The sequence below is a fragment of the Macrotis lagotis genome, chromosome 2, assembly GCF_037893015.1.
Source record: "Macrotis lagotis isolate mMagLag1 chromosome 2, bilby.v1.9.chrom.fasta, whole genome shotgun sequence".
Classification (NCBI taxonomy): domain Eukaryota; kingdom Metazoa; phylum Chordata; class Mammalia; order Peramelemorphia; family Peramelidae; genus Macrotis; species Macrotis lagotis.
In genome coordinates, this window is record NC_133659.1 from 54,072,520 (window position 1) to 54,095,604 (window position 23,085).

Consider the following 23,085-nt stretch of genomic DNA (forward strand, 5'->3'; position numbering starts at 1 on the left):
ATTTTGTCCAGGACACTTGGAATTACATTGTTGACCTGGGGAGTAGGATTACCAAAAGGGGGATGTTTATGTCCATGCACATGTCTGCACGTGAATATGTAAGGGCATATACCTGTCTCCATATGAACACATAGATGTCCTTATCCATAAATTATATGTGTACATAAGTGTATAAGTACACACAGGTGTGTCCATGCATACACATACATTCCCTGAACTTGTCTTTGAGAGACTTAGAGGAAAACTTCCAGGACATGGGGTAGAGGAAAACTTCCAGGACATGGGGGTAAGTCCTTTATGGAGGATTTGGGGGGGGGGCATGGAAAAAGAATCACATAGGATTCAAAGGGATGATGATGATGTTGCTATCTGTACCTCCTGGTGAAAGATAGTCATCTAAATTCAGTATTATAGGTTCATAACTTTGGAGTGACAATGGATCTTAGAAACCAGCTAGTCTAATCTTGTTTTACAAATCAGGAAACTGATATTCAAAGAGGTTAATGGACCTGTCCATGGTCACCAGGGTCAAGTGGCAGAATTGGAATTCAAACTCATATCCTCTGACTCCATATCTAGCACTTCTCTTACTGTGCTACAATTACTATTACAATTGTCAGAGTTGTTGACTAGGCTTTCAGAGAGTACAGCTGTAACCTTAGATATTAGCTTTGTCCCCAAGGAAATAGTTTTCTTGCCGCTTCTTTGGGCAGTTTCCTCGGTGTCAGGTCGGTCACCTTGGAAACACAATTCTCTGTGGTCAACAATAATTGATAAAATCTCCATTGCATATAATCACATTGCTGTTACCCAGAGGTATGGATAACTTTGTTCCCATTAAAGCTCTTAGCAAACCATAAACCATTAAGTTTTAGAGCATTATTATAATAATTATTATCTTATTGATTTTCTTCTCACTTGATCCTTGACATACTCACTGTTGAGTTGAGTGTGGAGATTGTTGCTTAGTTGGAAGGGAAGGACATTTGGACATAACACTCAAGGGCCAAAACACATAATTAATTTGTTTATTCTTTTCCAAATCCCTCTCTTTTCCTCAGTGCTTCCCCAGAACAGATCAGGTATTAAATGAGGAGAGATAGGCCAACTCAATTCTAGATTGTGCTGTACATTTCGGCTTTGTATCCTTCATAGAGTGAATCATTGAAAATCAAGTACTCTCAAATTCATAAAATTAACATTCACAGGATCATCACTTTAGGACTAATGAGACCTCAGTAGTTATCTAGTCTAACACCTCATTTTACAGAGGAGAAAACTGAGACCTAGAGTGGTTAGGTAAGAGAATTTATCCAAAGCCACAGAGATAGTTAGTGACAGAGCAGTGATTTGAAATTTGCATTTTATTCAATGTTCTGCCTTGTCTTCCATTTTGAGAGAAACTTGGGTTTTTTCAAAAAACCTTAATTCCCAATATATCTGTTTTGTTGATTTATGATATGCTTCTAATTCCTTATAGTAGAATTTACTTCCAAATTCTGACTAATTGAAATTTTGATTTATTGAGATTTTGTGGTATAAATGATCTTAGATGATCTGTTGTGTTTGATTTCCTAAATAGACTCTTACCAAACAAGTCTAGTTAATAAAGAGTTGATTAGCTCTATGAATTGGACAAAAAATGAAAACATAACTTTTAAAATGGAAGATCTTCCATTTAACCCTTAGCCATTCAAAGCAGAAATACTAAGGAACAGAATAGAGCTGAAAACACTCGAAAAAAATTTAAATTCTTTACAGCCAGATCCCCTCCAGTAAGAATGTACTAAATGCTCATACTCATGAGGCACTGCACAAGGTGGTGAGAATACAAAGACAAAAATGCAACAGTCTTGCCTGTAAAGATATTCCATTTTGTTGGAGGATACAAATATACCTACAAAGTAAACATATTAGGCAGTCAATCACTGCTTGTTTTTTATTATTAAGCACCTTTAGGGTGCTTTATTATTATATTTATATTATATTAATATATTATTTTAATGTCAGTACACAATGGCACTATTATAGTAGTTATATTTATATAACTAATATATTTAATATATGTAACATATTTATACTTTATATCTATTATAATGTGTTTAATATATCTTTATATTTAATTATTATTCTAATTAAACAGACTCCGAGGATATATTGTTGTGGTTTGTTCTTTGTTTTCAAAGATGTGATGGCATGACCTGAAAGAGAATTGAATTTAAGTGAAGGAAAAATGGGAAAATGTTTAAAGATTTACCTTCTCCTCAGGAGTCATCTGGGTCCAGTGGTCAGATATGGATTAGAATGACTGAATATGACCCTGGATACAGTGGGAGACCTTGACATTTTTAAGCTAAAGTCTGTAACAGGTCTTAGTTTCACTGAGGTAGGGGTCACTTAGTGATGTAGGCTAGTTAAGAAAGAAATGAAGCAAAGAATGGCTCCTTTTACCTAGTCCAAAAAAAAAATCAATCTGGAAGGGGAAAATACTCGGAAATTTCTGTTCAAAACAGAAACAATTGCTATTTACATTCACTTGAAGCCAGTCTGAACCCAAAGGATACCAGGTGGGGCTTGGTCTGGGTTCTACTGTTAGCCTGTCTGGGAGAGCCAGAGTGAATTTTTACTCTATCAGAAATTGGGAGACACTGGAGCTTTTTGTTCTGAGGTGTGGTAAAAGGAAAGTCAGGACCTGCTTTTAAGAAGCTTCCTTTCTCCTGGAGGGATGCAATGTATAAACAGAGAAGTACCTGTAAAATAATTCAAGGGCATGGGGTTGGGAGAATGTAAACATCAAACTAAAAGTATTTGTTACTTTTGCTTATAATATCCTAATGGGTCTTATTAAGAAATGAACATCTAATATTCTGCTACTTTTTACTAATTCTGCTACTGACCAGTATTTTTTGTGTGAGGTGTATAATGCATTTCAAATGCTGAAGGATTAAAAAATATTTGTAATGGGGAGAATGCTCATTATCTGGGTTGGTGTTTTTAATCAAGATGCCACTGACAAACTGAGGCAGAGCATTCCTCCAACAGCCTGCCCTAATTGAATTCTGCCTTCAGTAAAAGTTTGAGAGAATAGTAAGAGACAGAGAGAGGGAGATGAGCATTGACTGACCCTAGGTACTGATGACCTTGATGATGAACTTTGTCCCTCCTTTATCCACATTTCTAGGTAAAAGCTTTCATATAATGAATCTCCTCCCATGAATCTATATATGAAATGATGATTTTTTTTAAAGCCATAGGTCACATTCCAGTGTGGTTAACATCAAGGAACTGCTAAATTATTTCTTTAGAGTAGATTTTATTGTTTCAAATACTGGATGAGCCATTCATTACTTGGGGGCCTAGAAACTTCTTTGTTATACAGATATTTGCTCTAATTTTTTTTGTTTGTTTTTGGCAATGGAATTAGATTTGAAGGAGGAGAAGAAAGGCTTTACTAGGTACCTCCACAAAATGGAGGATCCAAGAACAACTCACTACTAGAGAAGGGAGCAGATGTTCCAGAAGAGATGAGTTGAAAGGACTATGAGGTAGATGGGTGTTCCAGCTTGAGGAGGCTAAAGATGCTGAAGGAAATTCTCACATGAAACAGCATGGTGTAGAAGTCTGAAATCCAGGAAACAGGATTGAGAGAGAAATCAAGGCCAATAAAATGGAGACTTGAGATTCCAAGAGAAATTAATAGAAAAATACAGGCTAGATGATACTACAATTAGGGCAGTTGAAATTGGTAGAAAGTCAAACCCAAAACTTAGTCATTAATGTTTCAATGTTTTCTTGGAAGGAGGTCTCCAGTGAAGTGGATCAGTGCATAGCTTTGTTCAGCCTGCAGCTGTTTGATATTTTTATCAATAGCTTAGATAAGGACATACATAGATGACTCAGTTATCTGATTGATGGATAGTGTTAGGCCTCAAGGGATAGCTAGTACAGTGAATAAAAGAGTCAGATTCCAAGAGATATTATCAGGCTAGAAAGGCTGGGACGAATATAGTGGGATGAAATTCAATAATGATAATCATAAGTCTTAAACTTATAAAGTTGATGTTTTGGGTTTGTGAAAAGGTGGTGTCATAGGCAGCATTTTGTCTGAAAAATAAAGGGGGGGGTAGTGGATTAGAAACCCATTATGAATTAGTAGTGTGTGACAGCTTAAATAATTCATGCAATTTTAGGCTATTCTCAGAGTGGCCTAATGTCCAGGACAAGAAAAGTAATGGTCTAGTCATTTACTTTCCTGGTCAGAATGCATACCAGATTGGATGGCAAGACTATGCCATATAAGAATTAAAGGAGGTAACTGTTAATGTTTAGCCTAAAGAAAAACAGATTTAGGAAAGACATGTAAACTGTGTTCAAATATTTGAAAGTCTGTCATGGGGAAGAGGGGTATGATTCATTCTGCATGTCTTCACAAGGAAAATCATTGGGAAAAACTTCTTGATAACTAGAGTTGACCATAAGTGAATTGAGCTGCCTCACTTATACATTTCCTATCACTGTAGGTCTTTTAAACACACTTGAAGGGGGTGTTGTTGAGGATATGCTTTTTCCTCTTTTTTTTTATTTATTTAAGGCAATGAGGTTAAGTGACTTGCTATTTACATTTACTTGTAGCCAATCTGAACCCAAATGATGAGGTCAGATTTTAACTCAGGTCCACTGGACTCCATGGTGCCACCTCGCTGCCCCCCAAGGTGTGTTTTTTTAGGGATGAATCGAGACTTTGACTTTTGGGGTCCTTTCTAGTTCTGAGATTCTATTACCAAGTAACTTGTCTTTTTAGTCTTTAGCAGATTAGTATAAATTATGGGTCCATAAACTATTCAGCTGACTGCCTTTTTTGTATTTAAGAAAAGGAGGGTTGGACAAAAAATAAGTGGTTCAGATTTGACTCGAGTACTATAGTTTTCTAACCCCTGGTGTAAATCATAATGGTAGAAAGTGGGGAAGGTAACCCCCAAACAAAAATCCAGGTCCCGAGCAAGGGATAAAAACATGATCATGAAAGTCTGTTTCTGCTATAAAAATCAGTGTGTGATAATAAAACTTTATGTTTGTATAGCACTTTATACTTTTCAAAGCACTTTCATGTACCTTATCTGGTTTTATTACCACAGTAGCCCTGGGAAATAAGTAGGGACATATATTATTATCGGTGTTTGACAGATAAATATAGAGAGGTAAAACAGTTATAGAACCAACCCTAGGATGCTAGGTTCCCCAATACCTAATTTGATTCTTATTCCATTCCATTAATCTATCTCCCAATTTACCAGACATAAGTCTGCCTTCCTTCCTTCATCTACCCACCTATCATTTATTTATTCATTCCTTCATCCATCTGTCCATCCATTCATTCCTTTCTTCCCATCTGCCCATTCCTTTATTCATAAGGCATATTCTAATTTGGTGTTCATGTCATAAAGGTCTTGACCACAGTATTATCCTTGAGATTTTCCTCTTTTTAAAAAAATTAACCAACCATTCTCGCCAGTAACTTATAAATAGGAAGTCCAAACTGAAATTACTCTAGATCTCCATGAGTTAACTTGCTTTCTGGGACATCTACATAATTCTAGGTAGAGGGGGGTATGTGCTGAAGCATGCCCATCCATTTGGCACATGGGCAGAGATTCCATCTTTCTGGCCCTGCAGAGCTGCAGCTGGGGTAGCTCCTTTATCAGGTGGCATCTGATCTGTGCACTCAGATATTTGTACACGCTCCCTAAGCTTGGGCAGGCTCAGCTGTGTTGGTCTCTGCATTCAACTGAGAGGGTTGGATTTCCAGATTGGAAACAAATCACCTGGTGGAACAGATCACTGTGTCCATGACTAATACTGAAAACTGACCTGTGTCTGGGTCACCTCCCAGTGTCTTTTGAGGTGCTGAAAGGATTGATAAAGTTATGTGGGTCAATGATCAGTCAATCCACAAGTATCTATTGAAGGCTTTTGTGCTTAACACCATATTCAAGGCTATGGAGGGGAGGAACAAAAGGGAGAGAAGTCATATTGTGTAGTTGAAACACCAGTGGCTTTGGAATCAATGGACCTAGAACCAACTCCAAGCTCAACTATTTGTAGCAGCCAGTGTCATATATTGGAGCTGTCCAGCTAGCTATCCCTAATTTGAAAGTAGGGATCTTTGGGGAATTATTTCTCAACAGATTTCAGTTTCTTGATCTTTAAAATGAGGCAGCTGAACTAAATAGCTTCTAAAGACCCATCCAATTCAAAATCTGTCATCTCATAAGAGTTCATGTCTTTCAGGGTCTTGAGTTAGCAAGGAAAACTTTGTGGAGGTAGGGTTTGAAATAGGCAAATGGAGGAGAGAGAGAGGCAACTTAAACAGTGTCAACAATATTAGCAAAAAGTACAGAAGCAGGAATAAACTTTGTAGGGCTTGAGGAATGGTGAGAGCGCTAATCTGCAAGTAATTTGCTGAATTCTTCCCTTTAGGGTTGTCCTATTGTTGTAGGAATTGGGATGGATGGAAGATGACAGTAATGATAAGAGCAAGGTCTAGAGATTGGAAGGAGAGTATCTACCCTCCTGGTGCTGGCAGCGAGCTACAAACCACCAGTGATGTGCTAGGGTAAATTGAGCCAGATGAGCTTTCACTGTTAATTGGTCTTTGGGAAAATTACAAGGCAGAAGACAAATAAATTAAAACAAAATGTACAGTTTAATAAAAAGGAATTTATTTTCTACACTATTTTGGGTTTGAACTGGAGGAAACCACCATTAAAGGTTACTACATCCCCCAGTAGGCAGCAGGAGCTGATTAAGTGAGAAGTTAAAGATTCTCCCTAAGTGGAGCCTTCTGTTCTCTGAGAGACATTAAGGAGTAATGAATAGTGAGTGCTTTGTTTTAATTCTGACTGATACACTCTGCTTCCTGAAACCTTTAGCAGAAACTGCTTTATTCAGATTTCATGTTGGGCTTGACAGCTGAGATGGAAGGAGCTAGAAGAAAAGAGAAGATGGACTCAAAAACGAGGAAGAGGAAGGCAGAACAGGATTGGACTGGAGAAAGGCAGCAAATCTACTCCTTTCCCCTTCTCCCTTGGTGTTAACTTACTTAGGGAAGGCTGATTAGAGCCTCTTAAGAAGAACCCAAGGGTAAAATAGGTTGGCTGTGTGATGTTGAAGAAAAGAGAATGAAGGGGTGGTTAGGTGGCATAGTAGATAAAGCACCGGCCTTGGCATCAGGAATACCTGGGTTCAAATCTGGTCTCAGACACTTAATAATTACCTAGCTGTGTGGCCTTGGGCAAGCCACTTAACCCCATTTGCTTTGCAAAAAAACAAAACAAAACCCAACAACAACAACAAAAGATAAGATAATGAAATCTGGAGTCAAAAAGAGAATCTAAACTGAAATCCTGACTTTTTCATCATGTGACCTTGAATAAGTCAACTTCAGATCTGTCTCCCAGGACTATCATTTTGGGAAATAATTTCAGCCATGCTTCACCTCACCCTCACCTGTCTCCAGATCCCACCTGTTTCCAGCACCCAATTATGTGTTGACTTCCTCTACTAGATTGTAAGTTTCTTCAAAGTGGGGACTGTCTTGCCTATTTTCACTTGTATTTCCCAGTGCCACAGCCAGTCAGTCAGTAAACATCAAGTGCCTACTTTGAGCAGGCACTGTGCTAAGTTCAGATGATACAAAGAAAGGCAAAAGACAGCCCATGTCCTTAAGGAACCCAGGCAAACAGCTTTGTACAAACAATATATACTTATCTAATACATACTATTTATCTTATGCATTCATGATAAACCAGAAATAATCAACTGAAGGAAAGTATTACAATTAAGAGGAATAGAGAAAACGTTTAATAAAAGCTTCTGTCTGTCTAGCTAATGTTTGTCCTTCATTTTCAAAGAAGAGCAAGGGATCAAGGAGGTGATGCCATAATAACCACATGCATTGAATTTCAGTAAGGGGATCCTGAGCTAAGTCACCAGTCTTACTTTCTCCCCCAGAACCATCTGGGTGCAGTGGCCAGATAAGAATCAGAACAACTGGAGGGGGTTCTGAATGTGAGGCAATCAGAGTTAAGTGACTTGCCCAAGGTCACACAGCTAATAGGAGCCAAATCTCTGAGGCTGAATTCAAACTCCTTTCCTCCTGACTCCAAGGCCAGTGCTCTATCCACTGTACCACCTAGCTGCCCTATCTGTCCATCTATCCAAATTTCTACTTATCATCACCTTTGATGCCATAATCCAGTGTAAAGGAACCCATGCTGAGTGGGGGGACCTTGTTTGAAGTGGGGTGGGCTGGGTGAGTTTCTTGTGTTGGACAACACATCAGTCGCCCTTTCTCCTTTTTCTTTTTCCTTCCTTGTGTGGGCCTGTACTTGAGAGAGGCCACAAGTCCTGAGACTGTCACCCTTCCAAGAGGAACAAAGGGCAGGGAAGGTTGATAATTCCTCATTAGGATACTTAGCAGTTGCTATTTCTGGCAGCAGTTAATAGTTCTGAAGTATTCAGTCTGAGCTTCTCTGTAGGATCAGATGTTTTGGGGATAAACAATTATTCAAAGAAAAAACAGACTGCAAAACCTTGTCTCAGGAGGAATGGGGCCTGCCTTTTCACTCCTCAAAGACAGGCCAGTGACAGTGGAACTTTACTTGTGCCCATTTGGCATCCTAGAATTTAGAGCTGGTAGGAACTTGGATATTATCTTGGATTCATCCTTACCTTTGAGAGGCAGGGCTTTCTTGCCCAATTTGAAAAATAATCTTGTTTCAGTAATCAAGTTGTTGCCTTAATGAATGTTTCTTGTTTTCAAGCTTTGAGAATTCAGAAGTCTCCACCCTTGGGCTTTCCAAGATGTCAAGCATTTGTTCATTTTCATGATGCCGTAAGGACTGATTGCCAACCCTGTCTCACCCAGGAAGCAGCTGTTACAAACAGCTGTTACAAGGTGAAAGGCACTTCTCTGCCCAAAGACCATAGGAGGTGCAAGAGGTGATAAAATCTTCATTATGATGCAGCTTCTTAGTTCCTATCCCCATGTGAGCTCAGGCCTTTAAGTCTCCCTGAAGAAGAGCATCTGGGATCCTTTTAAGAACTGGATGCTTCCCCTCTCGACACAGCTGGCATGTTGCTGGCATTGTCTGGCATCCAAGCAGGTGACTCACTCTGCTGGCTACGCAAGCACCCAAGGGGCTTTCACCTGCTCTACTGGAAAATTCAAGAAGCGTTTAGTCTGGAGGGCTAGAACTCCAAGTCTCCCCCTTTTGTGTTTGCACCTCTCTGTGACTGTTGACATCTCCGAGACTTGGCATCCGGCCAGGTGGAATGTGAGACTGGAAGGAAAAGCCTCCAAATGAAGTCTGGGCAAGCCGCTTCAGTATTCCTGCAAAGGAACTGAGATCCCCACAGGGGCAGACAGGGCTGCAATTCATCACTCTGGAGCGGCCAAGGAAATAGGGAAGCTGAGCTCAACCCATCTCTTCTAATCCCGCAATGAGCCTGAGAGGGCCAAGGGGTCAATGGCATCAACCTTTGTCTTTAGGCTCATTTCATTGTCTTATTCATTGTAGAGTTTTTCCAAGCTCAAATGATTTGAAATCGAGTGGAACACATGGGTGAACCAAGAGTAGTTGGGATGAAAGTTATGATCTCTTTTTTTGACCTGATTCAATTTGTGTAATTAGCTTACAAAATCACTGAAGAAGGGAACCCTTGGACTCTTTGGAGATCTAAATAGTCATAGAACCTTATGACCTTAGAATGTCAAAGATGGAAGAAACTTTTCATAGAACCTTATGACCTTAGAATGTCAAAGATGGAAGAAACTTTAAGAGATCTCTTAGAGTTTCTTCCATCTTTGACATTCTAAGGTCATAAGGTTCTATGACTATTTAGATCATCTGGATCTCTTAAATACGAAATGAATAATGGGTATATTGGAGCAGGGGGCCCTGGTCACTGAAGGAATCAGGAATTGAAGGAATTCTAGGAGGTAGAGATGAGAGGGCTTATAGTCCAGGCAGGGGTGACAGTCAATTGAAAGGCATGAAGATGGGAGATGGAGTATGAGAAACAATAAGATTTCTAATCTGGCTACATTCCAGAGTACACATCCTCCCTCTTGTTTTACAGAGACACCCAGAGACACCCACAGAACTGATCTGATTTGATTATCATTAAATAGTAACTATGATTCTAATACTTTGATCTCCTGAGCCCCCAGGCCTGGGAGAATTCTACTATATTTGGAGACTTCATTTAAAATACTTTTGGGAAATGAAGTAGGATGTTTGTGCCAACTAATTCTAAGTCAAGCAGAAAAGCCTCCTGAATCAGAGTGGAAGGAACTGCCCTCATCCCTTGGGTGTCCTGGGGCACCATTTGAGATAGCTTTTGAAATGCTTTGGTTCCATTGGGTAGATCTTGGACTTGTTTTGGTTCTGTGGAAGGTTTCATTCCAATGGTATCTGCAGTCATGGGATTTTACATGGCGCTGGTGAATGTTCTCCCAAAGTTCCCAGTTTTTCTGATTATAAATCATTGGAAGTGTTTCTTGAGGTGGATCAGGTTCAAGTTTGTGCATATGCCAAATGAGTTAAAAATGTTTCTCTTTTCACTTCCTCCTCTCCTTCCCCTCCCTAGACTTTATAAATATAGCATCACACTTAAGAGTCAAGAGAGGTGTCATGGGCCAAATTGACTATTTATATGGTGGTATCCATCCTGAGCCAAAAGTCAAGAGTTCTGAGCTCTGACCTTGACTTTGTTGTTGGTTCTTTGTGTATCTCTGAGACAAACACTTCCTTTCCACCCCCACCCCCTTTTTGTTCCCACCCCCTCCTATCCCTTTGTTTACTGCTAAAGGATTTGTGAAGATTTTTTCTGGTCCTGTCCTTCAATATCTTCATATGTAGATACCTAAGCCAGAGTTTCCCTCCAATGAAGCAAAAAGACCATTGAGCTATAATTTGTTATTTTTAAGTTGTCCAGTGGTCCTGAGATGAAATAATTCGACTAGAGTCATACATTCATCAGAGGGAAGATTTGAATCCAAGTCCAACCTGCTATTGACTATACTATGAAATAAATCCTAGGTTATGCTTCCGATTGTGGAATTCAGATCTGCTTATCTAAGGTGAAGCTGTGACTTATTTGTCCATTTGTTTTATCACTTGGAATAAGCATACTAAAAGCCCTGTTCATAGCCAGTCTTTTTTTTTTTTCCTGAGAGAGAATACATGCTGTTCCCAGGCAGGTGAGAGACATGCAATGTGTGAAGGCTAGACACATCTACTGGTCTCATTTTCTTTAATTCAACATGTAGTTATTCAGAATTAATTATTCAGAAGCCATTAGGTTATTAATATACCAACATATGAAGTCTAAGATGTGGTCCTTGCCTTTAAGGAAGTTACAGTTCTATATGATGCTTAAATCGACCAATAAGAATTTATTAAGTATCTACTGTGCTTTGGATACTCTAGCTATTTAAGACACACCAGAAATAGTCCTTGCCCTCAGAGATCTTCTACCTTAAGCAGAGGAGGCAATCCTTATGTATTTAAGAATATACGAAATAAATAATGGGTGTATTGGAGCAGAGGGCCCTGGCCACTGGAGGAATCAGGAATTGAAGGAATTCTAAGAGGTAGAGATGAGGGGGCTTATAGTCCAGGCAGGGGTGACAGTCAGTTGAAAGGCATGAAGATGGGAGCTGGAGTATAAGAAACAATAAGGTTTCTAATCTGACTACACTCCAGAGTATAGAAGGAATAATGGTCAAGTTATGAAGAAATTTAAAGGCTAAAGAGAGCCTAACATAGTGAATCTGCCCCCCCCCCCACACACCCCAATCACAAAATCTTCTGCCAGGGGTATAGTCAACAGTTAGACAGAAAAACCATGACCTCTCTAGATGCTCCGTAGGGGAGATGGGGATATGACCGGAAAGAACATGGTAAGGAAATCGATTTTCCAGGGGAGCAAGACCTCAAGATGGCAAAGATTTTACAGAGTCCTGAATATTTTGAGCCCAACTGCTGGCTCAAAAATTCAAATATTTTGAATTGGAAAATGACAAGAAAAGAAAGGGCCACATGATTGAATTCAAGGATATGTTGGTTTTTTCTTTCATAAAAAAGCAATTAAAATGTTGAAGCTTTAATAGTTATACTCTTTGATCTTGTATTTGCTATTTAGGGAAGGGAATGAGCTAGAATAAACCAAATCATAGTGTCAAGCTTTCCATTTAGGAAAAGCTAATTGATTCTTGAGAATATGGTTGAATATATGTAACTGATACTGAATCACATTTGAATGTAGTGCACAAGGTTGTATTCTAAGATGTATTCTAAGGAATCTCAGCTTGAAAGCCTTTTGACATTTCTCAAACTCTGGGATTTCTGTGAGTTCCCTGGCTGCTAGCATTATTGTTGACATCAGTTACTGTTTGAATGCCTATAAGCCCAGCCTAGCAATGGGGAATTAGTTGTACAGAGTAATAACAAGGTGACAGCTTATAGTCTAGTCCTAATGTACAGGGCTTAGTCATATCAGCTTTTAGCAAATTTGTAATAAATTAATTCATCACCTTCATGGATCACCCAAATCCAAAGCATTATCTTAATGCAGAGACTACTTCCCTGAAGGTACTTGGGCCACATAATCCTCTAGGGAGAACTACTTACTAGTAACTGAAATGACTCTTTAGAGAGTCATTAAAGGGATATGCCTTTAATTGAGAGAAGTGTTGATCGTGTTAATTATGTGATAAGGAGTGATAGGAATGAGGAATGTTAAAAAAGATGACTCAGAAAAGAGAAGACTTGTGTAGAGTTCCATGGCCCTATAATGTTATTATATTTTATTTAATGGTTATTTCATATCTTTCCTTGATATCTGTTGTTATTCAGTTATTTTTAATTGTATCTAATTCTTTGTGACTATTTGTGGTTTTTCTTGGCAAAGATACTGGAGTGGTTTGCCATTTATTTCTCCAGATCATTGTTACAGATGAGGAAATTGAGGCAAACTGGGTTAAGTGACTTGACTAGGGTCACACAGCTAGTAAGTGTCTAAGTATTTGACATATTCTTTTATTATACCTTCACAATAACCATGAGAGGTAGGTTGCTGTTTTATTACCATTTTAAAGTTGAGGACACTGAGGCAAACAGAGGTTAAAAGATTTGTCCATGTTTATATAACTCCTACCTGAAGTTACATTTGAACTCTGGTCTTCCCCACATCAGCTCAAGATATCATTTGGAAAGGGTTGTATGTAAAACCATGAAGGGCCTTTCTTAGCTTAGAGGATCATTTTCTTCCAGTTCACAGTCATTTTATTTTGCTCTCTGATACACTGATCCTTGGGAATGCTGTGGATAGAAGCATGTTTGATATTGAGATAAAAAATTGAGGGACCTGGCCTGAGACAGGATAGTTTGATGTAAATTCTCATTCCCCAGATCTGTTATGGCCCACCTTCACAAACTTTTCTATTTCTCTGTTCTCTACTTTCCATTCTCTTCTTGCCCCTCCCTAGGGATCATGGTCCTTGACAAAGATGCCTCAGAAGCCAGTCTATATTGGATGATGTACCATAATGTTCCTGGAGAAAAAACAAAGAGATCATAAATAAAGAACATTGGCAGAACATGAGGAAATGACTTGTGCTTCCTCTTCTTGGACTTGTTCAATGACACCTGAATGTGTCCTTTGTCTGATTCCCTGGACTGTCCAGGGCTTGAGTAAACTCCCTGGGCTGTGGGCTTAGAACTCTTCCCAGTTTTTATTGTCAGGGGAGGGATTATGAGAAGAAGATGGACTTCAAACTTTCCTGGAGCAGAGGCAATGAAGGAAGAGGCAGCATCTTTCAAGACTGGCAGCAAAGAGCATTGTTTCTTTCCCAACTCCATGCTCTCTACATTTCCTTAAATTTGATTTCCTTAATTCTATTTCTAAATTTATTTTCTTTCCTACCTTTAATCCTCCCCAATATCTTCTCTATATCCCTGCCAGACTTTAGCTTGTCCCCTCCACTACTGCTCTAATTTATGCATCTCCAATTGATACTCAAATTGTCCATTTCCGAATGTTAAAACTACCTTAATTGCCACATTAGCCCCCTGAGTATAAGTCAGGGACTGGGATTGGAAAATTATCCCCCCCCCAAATTGTCAAGGGGTCCATGGTCACGTTGTCATTCATAATTGGAATGTCCCAACAGTCTACTGGGCACTTCTCCTTGCAAAATGAAAAGCAGGATGGTTTAATTCCACCTGAAACCATGAATGTCATCTTTTGGCTGATGTTAGTTTTTCCCAGAAAACTGGACAGATGTATTTCTTTGCTCAAATCTGAGCAAACCTGAATGATGCAAGTTTTATTTTAGGGGATTTTTTAAAATCTAGGTATGTTATTTCTCTTTGGACAAACTGTCTTGATGAAGCAGCTAGGTGGCACAGTGGATAGAATACTTGACCTAGAGTCAGGAAGATTAACCTTCCTGAGTTCAAATCTGACCTCAGTCACTTACTAGATGTGTGATCCTGGGAAAATCATTTAACCCTGGCTGCCCCCATTTCCTCATCTGTAAAATGAACTGGAGAAGGAAGTGGTGACCCAGTCCAGAATCTTTGGCAAGAAAATTCCAAATGGAGCTGCAACGAGTAAGACATGACAGAACAACAAACAACAACAACAAAAACTGCCTTCATATATGAATATTGCTAACTGACTTAGAGTTTTAGAGAGTTGTTTGAGGGCATTGAGAAATTCAGGCACTTGCTCATGATCACACAACTAGTATCTGTCAAAGGTGAGACTTGAACCCAGGTCTTCCTGCTTTCACAAAACTGCTAAGACCCCTCCACCATTTCTTCAAAATTCTCAGTGACAACAGATTTTTAAGAGTAGAAGAAGAGTAGAAGGGATTTCTGATGTCCTTCCATCTCTTCCCCTCTTTTATAGAACATTTCCAACAGTGGTATAGGCTATCCACATCCTTGAGGATCAAATGAAGTAATTTGTAAAGTGCTTTGCAAATCTCATATGCCTAATAAATGTCATCATGTTATTATTTGCAGAAGAAGAGAGAAGACATTTTTACAGATTGCTTTATAAACTTGCTAGATGGTACAGTGATTAGTCCTGGAGTTAGGAAGACCTGAGTTCAAATCCAGTCTTAGACACCCATTGGCTGTGTGACCCTAGTCAAGTCATTTAAGTACTGTGTGCCTTAGTTTCCTCAAGTGCAAAATGGCAATGAACATGTGAACATCTGTCTCCCTGGGTTACTTCAAGTCTCGACTGAGATATTTGAAAAGTATTTTATCTTAGACTCTGGCCCTCCATTTCTCCCTTCTATCTTTCCTCCCTTCCTCCCTCCCTTCTTTCCTTCCATCTACTGTACATCTTTGGAGTCCAATGCATTTCTCAGGTGACTCCCCCAATATGTCTCTCCTGTCCCAAGACCCACTTCTCTCCCTTTTCTACCACCTCCCTTTTCTCTCTTTCTTTTTTTGGGTTCAGGGACAATGAATGGTAGCAACAGTTGCCATGGTAACAGCATCTGAGTCATCTCCTTGGGAACCTGAATAAAGGCCTTCCATCTCCAGACCAGCTCAGTTCTCTATCACAGGGCTTTGTTCCCCTTGAATGTACCAGCATGGGGGAGCAAACTTTTCCATCTCTGGATGCCAGAGTTTGCATTTGGCACAGGATGCTCCTGCCTTTTTGATGGAGGCAGCATCAGATATAACCCAAGTAGGAAACCTGCAGTTATTTTCTCATCCTATTCTGTGTCTGGGCTGCACTGTTGTTTTTGTCTAATAATGACACATGTCCTGCTGAATGCACCATTAGGGCTCCATGAGTCTGGTATCTGCTTAAAGGATACAGCCTGGATCCCATAGCACCTGGTCAGAAGAATTGGATGCAAATAGGATGGATATATTGGCCTAGTCACTAGGTGAATTCTGAATTAGGGCACTCCACACACCCCTTCCTGTCTAGCACTCCCACTCTGTCTCTTTTCTGGAAACTGCCATATCTGGACCATTCTATCTGAGAACATCTTATGATGAACACTTCTGGTTTTGTGTGTTATACTCAACCAAATCTCTTAGCCAATCCCTGATTCTTGGTTGTGACACTGAGTAAGCCAATTCTACCCCTTCCTGCTTTGACTGAGGCCTCTTTAGTCATTAAGGTGTCCTGCTCTAGAAAGGTCACTCTGAGCAGAGTGATGATGATTTGTCCTGGCTGTTCCATGTGTAGAGGACAGTGTCTAGCTAGATCCATGATCTACTTCCCCTCCTGTCACAGGAGAAAGATCCTTTATAGCAAAGTTGTGATGACTTTCCTGGTTGTATTCTTGACGGCCCCTGCCTATTTGTTTTGAGTCTCAAGCTTCTCATATGTCAATTAAAGTTGTTTGTTCTTCATTCTCAAAGAGGACCATGGCTTCAGGGAAGTGATGCCATGACATGCAAAAGAAATGAATTTTTAAGTCAACAGCCTCACACTCTTTTTCTGGAACTATCTGGGTCCAGTGACCAGATAAAGATCAGGATGACTGGAGATGACCCTGGATGCAGTGGGAAAGCTTGACCTTTTTAAGCTAAAGTCTTTATCAGGTTTTAGTTTGACTGAGGCAATACCCATTCCTTGATTGAAGCACATAAGAAAGAAATGAAGTAAAGAATGACCACTGTTGCACAGTCAAAAACATATTAAAAAGGCAAACTGGGAGTAATGAATTAAAGTGCATCTTCTAGTAAAGGTTGCTAGGTGGCTAGAATGGATAGAGTACGGGACTTGGAGTCAGGAAGACATATTCAGATCTCGACTCAGACATTTACTTAACTGTGTGCCTTAGCTGAGCAACTTAAACCTCTCTCAATCTTACATTCTTTGTCTGAGAAATGGTACAGCAATAGCACTTACTTCCCAGGGTTGTTATGGAGATCAAAGGTGATAATACCTATTTGCAAAGCTTAAGGTGATATATCAATCCTAGATATTAACATACTGTTAGTTAAAATTAGTTAAATAGATAAAATTAATTAAAGACTAAATTTAGTTTCCCTGGCTGGTTTGCCTTTTCCTTGAAAGTCACTAAAGTAGTTGCAGCCATCTGGGACAGAAATCTTGGAACAGCTTGTTTGAGATTGTCCTCTTGGGTTCCTCCAGATGTAGTGGTTTTGCTCCTTAGGGAAAGGCAGAATGTTTTCATCTGCTGAGCACTAACACCCTCATTGATTGATGGTAGTATTTATTGAGCAGCAGCTGTGTACGCTGCAAAGACCAACCCTGGGCCCCACTGAGAAGTAAGAGCTGTGTCCATCTTACAACCTGTTCCTCTTTAGAAAGCTTCCTCTGTTAAAAAAAAAGTTTATCTCCTACCATGTTGTTCATGATTAACAAGAATGTAAGATTTGCAACTCCCAGGGATAGTTGTCTCTCTGTCAATGTAAAGATACAGACATTGATGATGACAGTAATCATAGCAATATTAGCTAACATTTATTTTAATGTTCCAGGTGTATTAGTATTATTCAATTTGTGACCTCATGTGTGCTATTATCATCCCAATTTTGCAGATGAGGAACCTGAGACAAACAGAGGGTGGGTGACTTACTCAGGGTCACCCAGCTAGTTTCTAAGACCAGATTTGAGTTCAGCTTTTCCTGACTCCAAACCTAGTGCTCTCTTCATTGTACATTGAGCTGCCCTGATAGATATGCTATGGCATGTCTTGACATGATATAATTTATATGATATGACATAATGCATGATACGATATAATAGAGACATAATAGTAGAATAGGAACGGATTGGGTCAAGCTCAAATCCCTGACAGCTACCCTTGATTTAGAAAACCATAAATAAGCATCATCTATACTGTATTGTATTTTAATTTATTTTGTTAAATATCTTCCAATTACATTTGAATTTGGTTTCTATCAGTCCTCTAGCCTGCCAGCTTCAATTCTGACATCTCATGCACTACAGTGTCCCTACCTTTTACAGCATCCCAGAAAAGAGGACATTTTACCTTATTTGAACACCTCAGACACTGGAAACTTCAACTAATTTTAATAAGGAATTGTAAAAGAGTTTATCCCCAAAGAAATGAATTTATAATGGTAAATAAGAAGTGCAATGAGGTGTGACAGTTCCAAATCATTTCCTTTCCTTTCATCCCTCAAGTCCACACTTCTCCCACTTCTTGTAGCTAAAAACTTTGTTTCCTATTTTTTTTATTAAGAAAACTGAAACTGTTCATCTCTGAACTCTTTTATCTTCCTTCTCCCATCATGTCATGACTTCTCTTTCTCCCACTGTCCTTAGAAGATGACCCTAATTCATGTTACTTAGGAAATAGACATCCATCAGAATGTATCAAAAATATAAATTCAAGTTTGACATAAAGGGGAAAAAAACTTCCAGACAGAACTTTCCAAAAAGGGGAATGGGGTTACCTTGGGGGGTCATCATGAAAAGACATCCTTGTGTATTGAAGCAAAAATACTTTTTCAGTTCTGGGTTAGACTAGATGACTGCTGGGGAGCCTTCCAAATCTGACATTAAAACCCAAGTCACAGAGAGAGTGCTGGGTCTAGAGTCAGGAGGACTCATATTCATGAGTTCAAATCTGGCCTCAGATGTTTAACTATCTATGTTACCTTATTTGCCTAAGTTTCCTCATTTGTAAAATGAGCTGGAGAAGGCCCTGGCAAACCACTTTAGAATCTTTTGTCAAGAAAACCCTAAATGGGATCACAGGAAAGTCAAATGGACTACAGGGCTGAATAGCAACAAGAAAACATAGAATATATGCATATAATGTACAAATATAAAATATATGTACACAACACATTTTCTAGAAATATATGTGTGTGTATATATATATATATATATATATATATATATATATATATACAATATACACATTACTTATACATGTATATATGTGTCCAGTCAACAGCAGACAGCTCTTACGAAGCTCCAGGGAAATAGGTAGGTACTGTAGTAAACTCTTGGCAAAGATTTCCCATCACAGGAGAGAACCTGGGCAGGATATGCCTGGAGCCCAGGATTCTGGAGATGAGCAATAACAACCACTCCTTATTTTTCCTCAAAGCACAGTTGGTGAGGGGAATGGGAGTGGGAAGGGAAGATTAGATAAGAGAGTAACAAAAGACTATCTGTAGACTGGCATATATGGTCCTTGGAGACTGGAAACTTCCCACTCTAGAACCTTTAATGCCTAGCTTGTAGTAGGTGCTCAGCCAATGTTTGTTGATTCATTGCCCGAGTTCCTAGTTAAATGTGTCCCCAATAGCTATGCAGTCTTGTTGAAATGGTGGGGACTGATGGTTTGTTTCTTGTTACAATATCCTGAGGATTTGTGTCTGTTTGTAGGCCAGTGGCCTAGTCTGGTTGGCAGGAGCACTTTAGGGATTTCAGTGATTGTAAATTATGGGAGCACTGGTTTAGAAAGAAACGTGGGAGAGTGCCGATATGTGAAAACTGCCCCTTCCTTTGCCAGTGAAGACACAGCTAGTAGGCATGGTTTCCACTGGAGAATAATCTGAATTTGTTTAGGCTCAAGGACCAGCCTTCTCATTAAGATTTCATTCCCATCCCAGGAGAGAAGAATAACCTCCCTGGGCATTCTTGCCTACTGCCTTTTGTTCAAGTCTTGAAAGAAGAAGTAAATAGCCTGTTAATGAAATTCTCAGTTGAAAATTAAAATAGGAGGAACCCTGAGTACCAGCAGGGGCCAATGTTTATGAAAAGGACCTAATGTAGCAACAGTCGATGAGCCAGGAGTAGATGATATGAAGTTTGTGTTTGGCAGGAATAATGCCTTGGAGCTGATGCCAAAGGGTAGGAGAGACTTAGATTGCAGCGCCAGCCCTCTCTCTAGTAGATAGTCATTACAGTGAGGTCAAGAACAATCTCACCCCTATCTCATTTCCTAATGGTCTTCAATCTTTCTATGCCTTAGTTGACCAAAACTATGCAACTTGTTTTACCAGAATAACTTCTCATAGAATATTCACAGGGTCTCTTTTAAGTTTCTTAGACTACAGAGTTGACCGAATAGAACACTGGCTTTGGACCCAGAAAAATCTAGATCTGAATCTTGATCCAACTACTTTCTAGCATCATGATTTTATCTTCCTGGGGAAGTTCTTTTTTTTCCCCAACATGCATCCTCATCCATAATCCATAAAATTGGAATGATTATACCTACACTAACTTACTTAGTTGTGGTGGGCATTAAATAATCAAGTATGTAAATACTTCACCTGAAATGCTATATAAATATTAGTTATTATTGTTTCTGCTTGGCTTAGAAGATGGTGAGAATGAAAGAAATAATATAGAGCAGAGGTATGGTTTAAGAATTTGAAGACCCCACAGTTATGTCATATCTATCAATATTTACTCTATTAGCAATTAAAAAAACCTTAGTTTTGCAAAAATAGTTTTGACTTCACAGATCCCCCTGAAATAGTCTCAAGTTCCACCAGGAATCCTTTGAGAGACCTTGGGATAGTTAGTAGATACTTAATAAATGCTTGCTGACTTGATTTTGTTCCAAATACATTGAGCCAGCTGGCCCAGCCATGAGAATCAAGAGCTGGTGATAATACCTCATGGCTTTGTACCTAGAACCTACAGAAAGGAGAAGGCTCAGGTAAAAGAAAGACCTAATAGGAATGAGTTTCAGCTAGACCAGTACAGTAAAATGTTTTCTTTCTTCCAATTGGATCTGGTGCTTCTCTCTTAACATGTTCAATGCCGGTCTATGTTTAGCATGATAATAAAATATAGAGCCTATATCAGATTGCTTTCTATAAGGGAGAGGGGTGAAGGGAGGAAGGGAGGGAGTAAAACTGTAAAACTCAAAACCTTTAAAAAAAAAGAATGGTTTTACCCATTTGTTTTACTACCATTGCATGAAGTTGGAAAAACAAATAAAATCCTTAAATTATAAAAAAGGATAGTAAAATAAGAAATGTTTGTTTGTTAGCCTCTAGTAACCCCTTATCAGAAGAAAGCCCTGGGAAGTAGTCCAGATTGAAGATAATTATTGGATAAATGGATACATATCCACTTTGGGACTCTGGGATCATGAAGGTTAATTAATAAGCATCTGGGCCTTCCCAAAATAGCCAACAAGTTTTCAAGAGTCACCTAGGGAAAGAATTCATTTTGTGATGGTTCTGCTTGTTTGGGTTGCAGGTCATTGTGTGTTCATTTCTTTCTTGGAGCGTTTAATTATAGCGGACATTTGCTAGAAATGCTGTGTCCATTTTTTTTTTTTTTTTGAATTGGTCTATTTGAAGCTGTGGTTCTTGTGCCCATCTTCTATCTCCCTAGTTTCTTCCTCTCCTCTAGGAACGGTCAGAATTGAGACATAACCTTCAGGAAACGTGATTTCAGAGTCATGTAATATAGAGTTGGAAGAAGACTATACATATCATTTAGTCCAACTTGTTAATTTTACCTGTATCTGGACTCCGGGTCCAGCCTATTTTGTGTTTTAATAAAAAGACCTAACATTTCTATAGTGCTTTAAAATTTGTAAAGCATTTTACAAATCTTATCTCATTTGATCTTCACAATAACCCAGGGAGGGAGGGTGCTGTTGTTTCCCACATTCTAGAGATGTGGAAACCGAGGCAGACAGAGGTTAAGTGACTTGCCTAGGGTCACATAGCTAAGTGTCTGAAGCTGGATCTGAAATCATCTTCCCAACTCTAGGTCCAGGGCACTATCCACTCTGTCACCCAACTGTCTCATCCAGTGTGATAGCTTTTACCAGATGGTGCTAATCTGATTAATCTGATGGTGCTAATGGATTGCTCAGGAGTCATTATTCTCTTATCCAATCTCCTTTGTCACCAAGGGCAGACCAGGACAAGATGGGGCTGCCAAATTTGGGGACGGGACTGTAATTTATGGGCCTAGAACAGAACAGAACAGACTTAAATGGCTGGCTCATTTAGGGTTGGTCATGGTCTCACTACTGGCTTTAGGAAAAGCCTTGCTCATGGGCCACATTTGAAAATGGACTATACAAAACAGATTTTACTTTTTACATCTTAAGTTTTAATGGGAGAAAAGAGACCGGATGAAACTAGACCTATCCAATTGAGGGAGGAAGATTGTACAAATTTCATTTATTTCCATGACCAAGTTAGTGGGGGCCACAATAGTGGGACCTGGAAAATTATACAAGTATGATGGTACCATGGAGGAGGGATTAGGCCTTTCCGCTTGGCCCCAGCAAGGACAACCAAGAGCAATGAATGGAAGTGGCAGAGAGTCAAATTTAGACCTGAAGTCAGGAAAGACTTCCTAACAATTAATTAGAGTTATTTAAACATGAAATGGGCCTTGGGAAGGAGCAACTTTGTGCCTCCTTGAAATTCTTTAAGGATAGACTGGTAACTCCAGGTAAGGAGGTTGCAGAGAGTCAGTCCACAGCACAAGGGCTGGTGTGTACTGTAGTGAGCACTTTATAAATGCTATATTATTAGCTATTATTAAGTCCTTTGCAACTCAAATTCACCACGGTTTAGGGCATTGGTAAGATTCAATCATGGTATGGGTTTTCTTTCCTTTTAAGATGGGGCTTTGGGATAGGCCATAGAGTTAGAATTAGAGAAGACCTTGGAGGCCAGCCTCCTAATTTTAACATTGGATTAGCTGGGGTCTAATAAGGTCATAGAAGTGGTAAGCAAGATCCTCTTACTCCAGTTCTAATGCTCCTTTCCTCCTCTTAATTCGTGGGACTGCCCAGAGCCTGCAAGGGCTATGGGCACCATTACACTTTCATTGCCCTTCCACCAATGAGCGTTCTCTACTTACCAGTTAGGATCCTATTGGCCCTCCCCTCATCTGGTTTTCCTCCTCAGCAGTTATTTTGGCATTTCACACTCAGTTACACATATACAGCCAGCTATCTGTTGTCTGGGCCCTAAGGCCCCAGTTGGGGGGGGGGGGGGGTCCTTCTCTTGAAAATAGAGTCATTGGGTGACTCAGCAAGTCTAA

General features: G+C 39.4%; 1 protein-coding gene and 1 long non-coding RNA gene across 4 annotated transcripts in view; one reads left to right on the forward strand and one right to left on the reverse strand.

Annotated features, from left to right (window-relative positions):
• LOC141512702 (carboxyl-terminal PDZ ligand of neuronal nitric oxide synthase protein-like) overlaps window positions 1–23,085 on the forward strand; it is a 389,034-nt gene that overhangs the window by 186,890 nt on the left and 179,059 nt on the right. The gene's annotated exons all lie outside the window — the stretch shown is intronic.
• Window positions 3,359–23,085, reverse strand: part of LOC141512707 (uncharacterized) — a 43,499-nt gene continuing 23,772 nt past the window's right edge. For both annotated transcript variants that reach the window (XR_012475581.1, XR_012475580.1), the window contains exons 2-4: window positions 13,492–13,618; window positions 13,222–13,385; window positions 3,359–3,621 (exon numbers count right to left, since the gene is read on the reverse strand). This is a non-coding gene — a long non-coding RNA (uncharacterized LOC141512707). The remainder of the gene's footprint in view (window positions 3,622–13,221; window positions 13,386–13,491; window positions 13,619–23,085) is intronic.